Below are 6156 nucleotides of genomic sequence, written 5' to 3'. Positions count from 1 at the left end.
ACCATTCACAACATTCTGCAAAAACAAGTTATGCATAGAAACAATATCTACCGGCGTTGTGAAACTCGCAACGACATCTAAGGCGCTATGACAGGGTGATGGCGGTCCTCGCAGGTGCGGGCAGCGCCCAACGATTTTGGAAAACGCAGATCATATCTGCATTCCGATAATGGATTTCTTCATTGGATAAAACAATTTTACCCAGATCCGATCCGTGTTCCGATTCGACCAAACTATTTGATCTTCAATTACCGGAACTGGATTCACGTGTCACAGTATACCCAATGGCGGAAACCGACCGGTAGGGGTCTGTCGTTCCACGACCTAAGCAGTATGATCATGAAAAACAGATCATCCATTTCCCCGAGTACGATTGATCCAATCAACCTTGTACAAAACCTATGTATCTCATGGACCGACCACCAAAACAGCAACTAGATCCAATCTAATGCCTACTATATATCACATATGCGCGATCAAGGGCCTAATACCAGAAGTTACCACTGTGATACCACTGTATGGGCACGAGGAGATAAACAAACACTTTCTACGCGAACTCACAAGATCTAGCCGAGGTATAAGGCCACAAGGATTACCACTAGACACGCGGTTGTGGATTATCGATGCAGCGCCTTGATGTAGTGCCGTCCCACGATCCAATCCAGGTGATCCAATCACGCGATCGTTGGAGTGCTGAACGTAGAGCACCTCTACCGGTATCCACACATGCGAGGAGGAGCTCCGGCGGCGGACTGCTTATGTGCGACGGGTGGACTGAGTGGGCTAGGGTTTCCAACATATGGAAGTGGCAAACCGTGCCCCATGGGCATCCCGCGCCCCTGCTTGTATACAAAGTGGAAGTGGGCTCCAACACTTGTGGCCCATCCAATCTGCGAGTCCAATTCGCTTTGTCAGTCCATCCCTGTTTCGGGTCCAACCCAACCAAAGTACTTGCTCCCGCTCTTAAGTGTGCAACCCCGCAGGCCCATGTCGATTAGGACACGATTGGAGTACGACTCTCAATCGATCGACCGGTAGTGGCTCCTAGCAGAACATGACGACTCCCAAGTACCATCGAGTCATGACGACATACCTTCCAATATGACATACGTCTTAGTCCCTTATGCCTCACGATATACCATGTCGAACTATAGGTGAAATAATCTTCATCCCATTAATAGTTCAACTCTCTTCTCGATCTGTGATATGTGATTCATCTAGCTAACTCTTAGTCCATCGACTCGGTTAACACTTAACCAAGTCGCGCATGGACATGCTTTCCGAATCATAGCACTAGAGAGGGTCGAGAGTATATTTCTCCAGTCGGATGCGAAAATCCCATCTTGCTTATCCACATCACGCGGCTTGATTCTCAGTCAACCCGAACTCTGCCTTTATGACTGCCCTGTTACGGAACAACGTTCGACAGAACCTAAGTTGGTGATCCAAAACTCAATAGTACGATAACCTCTGGTCTAAGGATTACATTTGTAAGAGCCCCGGACCAACAGTCCAAGACCCTTCATATGCATACATTCACGATCCCAGAAAGATCAGTCATGAACAACATATAAATTTGGCACACATATTACATCATCCCCTTTCAAAACTTCCCTTTTAAAAAGATTGACACAATGCTAGCTACATGGCGATTCAACCGTCCATATCCGAGGACGCGGCTATTCTGAATAGTTTTACTCTGCAGAGGTGTACACAATCCACCAGATCCAGAAAATCCGCGGGAATCATCCATGGATTGTTCAACACAGTATGCGATCATCATATAACCAGTCCTAACCTTCCACGTTGTTCAAGCTAGTATATGACTATCTCTTAAATTGGGGTTATGCTCCCGGCCTTGTGTGTGCCCTCCGACATCCATCAGCGCCTAGCCAGGAGACCAAACTGTTGCAACCGGTAGGAAATTAATCCGACACTTTGTATGTCGCGCGTTTCATAACTTGGCGACATTTTTGGTTCAAGGGACTTTAACCCCTATAGCACATTGAGATAGAACATACACTAACAAGAACAAGTTTCTAGACAGGCCCCGTGCCCATGTTGAGGTAAAGTGGCAGTAAGTCTTGGTTGTCCAGCGAAGACTAGGTTATGTGTCATTTTTTAAACAAGCACCTTTCCAAAAATGATCCTCCTCACAATCCTCCTGTGGACAAGGGTCCTCCTTTCCACCAGGGTTTTCCTTAAAGCCTTTGGTTTTCAAAAACACTTTTGAGGGTGTCCACTTAGGGACTTCATAAATATCATCTAAGTTGGTATATATACCATATGGTGGCTATCGGCTTGGTAACACCAAGTTTAACTATTGGCAATGTGATAGTTACTATAATAACTATAGTAGTAATAGCCACATCAAAACAAGTTTTGTTAAACAATTTTTTGTAAAGCTTCATAAGTAAAAACATGCATGATAGATAATGATAAGTGCAGTAGCAAGCATCAGGATGGCTTGCCTGGCAACTCCTTGGTGTCCTGGCTTTGGAGTGAACTGGAACTTGGAACAAAGCTCTACGGCTCCTTCTTCTTCTTTGTTTTCTAACGTCATAAAAAGAATAAAGGACACACACTCAGAAACAAATAAGGCAAACAATAATGCAAATCAAAGCATTCAACAAGAAGTATCATACTAAATCAACCACTCAATTATAATTGAGACAAACCACCAAACAGACACACATGGCACACATGCAATTTCTAGAATGATTAAGGTTGGAGGACTATATCTCACAACCTAAATGTTAGGGACTCAGTGGTTGTACCACTCTCATACCAACACATGGAGAAGCTAAAATAACCTAAGGTCACATGAGTGAGACTACTAAATTAATAGCAAATCATTCACTGTCATGATGATAATCAGGACAATGTTAGCAACAATAATGCAAGCATGCATCAACTAGTCAAGTTATCCACAATCAACTGAATAAACAATCCAACCAACCAAGTCAAAATAGTAACACAGGTATAACAGTCAAGCTAAATTGTTCACTCAAAATGTCTACCATAGTAAAGCAAATCACAGATAAATAAGATAGCTATTTACTATGCCTAGGTTCACAAAAAGACTAACGAGGATTCAATTGCAAAAGTGACTTGAACAAACCCTTGAGTTTACACATGTGTAATAAGATAACAGACACATCTCAAATCACACAACTCACATGATAAGAATATTACCAATATTGGGTGATGTGGAGGTGTACTAGTAACATGCTATTATTAATGGTTACTATACAAGTATGCATAATAAGTAATGGATACTACCCAAAATACTAAGATGCAAACAAGAAGCAATGTTACTATAATAAGGATGAAAACATGCTAACCTGTTAGGATACTTATATTTTACCAAACATATGTTGACAGGAAAATATTCACTATGAATGTGCTAGGGAAATACTGTTACCCAAGCATGGAGGAACAATTGATGCATTCCAATCAAATCATTAAAATGCAACCAGAGAGTCCATGTTATCAAAATAGAAGTGGAAACAAGCTACATTTGTTATAATAAAAATGTTCTACCTAATATGACAAGACATCACTTGGCAACAGAAATTCCTACATACTAGTAGTGATACTAAAGTCATTACTAGAGAAAACACCCAACACTTCAAAGGTGAATCTTTCCTAGCAAGCCACACATGTGTATAACCACTTACTAAAAGAAGTATAACACATTAAATCTCTAGCAATCAATATCCCAAGGCAAAAATTACTACTCACACATATAGTGAAAAATACTACTAGCAAGTATGAGTATGGTAGGGAAAATACACCCCTAACCAAAATGCAATGGAACTAGTGGGTGTTCCACTAATCATTCCAAGGCATTAAGAGGTCACAAATACTCCGGTCCTACTTTGGGCAAATAAGTCTATCACTAAGCAAGCAATATAAACAGAGGTAATGCACTACTCATACTATGGTGTACACAAAGATGCAACCAAACAGAGGTAATTCACTACTCATAACATTACCAAAATGCTACTGGACTTATGAAAACAACATAAAAATTATAGCTACACATCTACTGAACTTATGCCAAACAATACTACACATGAGGGAAATATTAATAGCATTTAAGTAACTAAGACAAAGCCACTCATACTTTTCTACAAACGAAGTGAAAGATAACATATGTAAGGCATTCAAAATATAAGTACCAACATGCTACTGAATCTAAAGATATTAACCTACAAAAATGACAAGGCTATTCCTACTATAACAATGCCAAAACTCCGACTAAAAGAAATACCATAAATAATAGTAACCTAGTATAGTTATTTCCATTTCACCATAACTTAAGTTAGCAAATCCTAGTATACTAGCATTGCAAGGTAACAAGTTGAAAACATGATAAAACAACTTAAACAAGCAATGAAACATATATCTAGCACAAAAATAATTCAACACATAATATTCACACAAGAAATAATAATAACATAAATATGCCAAATCTATATCTGTCCACCAAATATTCTAAAAGGCTTCATAAATTAAACCCAGCTAGGATTAGGTAGTCCTAAATATATACAAGCATCTCCAATTGGATTTACTCCAAAATTCATCATCAAACAACCTACAAAAATCCTAGAAATGCTCTCTTGTCCTTTACCAAAATTCATGCCATTTTCTCTAGAAGACGAAGTGCATGCAATACCACTTGCTGCTAATAGGTATCGACAAGGGCTACTCAGATCAGTTGGAATCATAATTTTACAAGCATTATTTTTAAAGTCATGCCACTTTTTCTTTAACAGAAACATTTTGCCAAAACATTTATCATTTCTAAAATATTAATCAAAAAGTGATTCTTCCACTTGGATCTGGTTAAGAAAGTGGTAGGCTACTGGTGGTAAAAAAGGGTTTGGCAAAACTCAATATTTCTAATTTTCCTAGGCTACTGGTTGACCTGTCTATTTGCAAAATGCTTAAAAGACCACTCAGACGGGAGATAATGGGCTGGATCGGCGTTGTGCTCACCTAGTGTGGTTGTGGGGCAGTGCAGGGGTGGGTGGCAACAGATACATGGCTCCAATTGGCGACGTCAAGCAGCTCGGGCGGAGCGGCACGGTGGACGGCAACGGTGGTTTCCTTCTCGCACGACTCCCAGAGAGCAAGATAGCAAGCAAGGATCGCTTGGGTAGAGTGAGTGGGGTGGTGTGGTGCTAGTGGTGAAATGGCTAGTCTTGGGTTTATTTATAGCCATGAGTGCATCAAGTTGGTCTTTGGGTTGGTATGGGTGAGCACTAGCAAGCAAGGCAAAGGCATGGGCATGGCTTGCCCCTTGACAATGCAAAGGGGTGGCATGGGTTGCACATGTCGTCAATCTTGGTGTAGAATGCACACCAGGCAATGTGGTGGTCAAGGGTATGGGCATAGATGGCTCTTGGTGGCAAGAAAGGGGTGGCAAGGGTCAAATATCAACTCCCTCTCTCTCCAATGTCCTTTCCTGGCTCTCACTTTTCTCCCTCCATGGGGAGTGACTAGGACATGATCCTATCCCTCCATTCAAACAAGATTTAATAAGAACAACACTCAAACTTCTATCCAAATTCAGATTCAGAAAATTCAGTTAACTCCAAATGTTCAAGCATGGATGAGGTAGCAAATAAACTCCAATTTCGACACTTCAAAATGGTAAACGTTAAGCATGATATCTAATTTTAGAAAAAAACATTTAATTTAAATTTGAAGTTCGGCAAGGCCTTGAAAACATGCTGAGAAGATGGGTACTTGCTATTTTTCTCTGGTTCTCTCTGCCTACTTAATTTTCAAGGAAAAGTTGGGGCATGGAAAATGCAACAAATAATTTCTAATGGTGATTTTTCAAGTTGGACATTGTTAACCTTGATACAAGGTTTAATAATCACACTTTTATTATCTTGTGAAAAATAATTAAGGTGGGAAAAACTTGGAGCAAACCTAGCTACTCTAGTGCTTTTCATGGTTTTGAATATCATCTTGCTATCTAAACATGCATGCATTGGTTGTTTATAAATTTTCTAATTTTAAACCAATGTCATAGTTTTGAAGTCCACACAACAAAGAACTCATCCAAGCACAAAAACTTCATAATTGGATAATTAATCCACATGAAATAATAGCTTGAAAATGGATAGTTGAAAAGGTTTT

The sequence above is a fragment of the Lolium rigidum genome, chromosome 1, assembly GCF_022539505.1.
Source record: "Lolium rigidum isolate FL_2022 chromosome 1, APGP_CSIRO_Lrig_0.1, whole genome shotgun sequence".
Taxonomy (NCBI): Eukaryota; Viridiplantae; Streptophyta; class Magnoliopsida; order Poales; family Poaceae; genus Lolium; species Lolium rigidum.
This window is presented reverse-complemented; position numbering follows the sequence as displayed.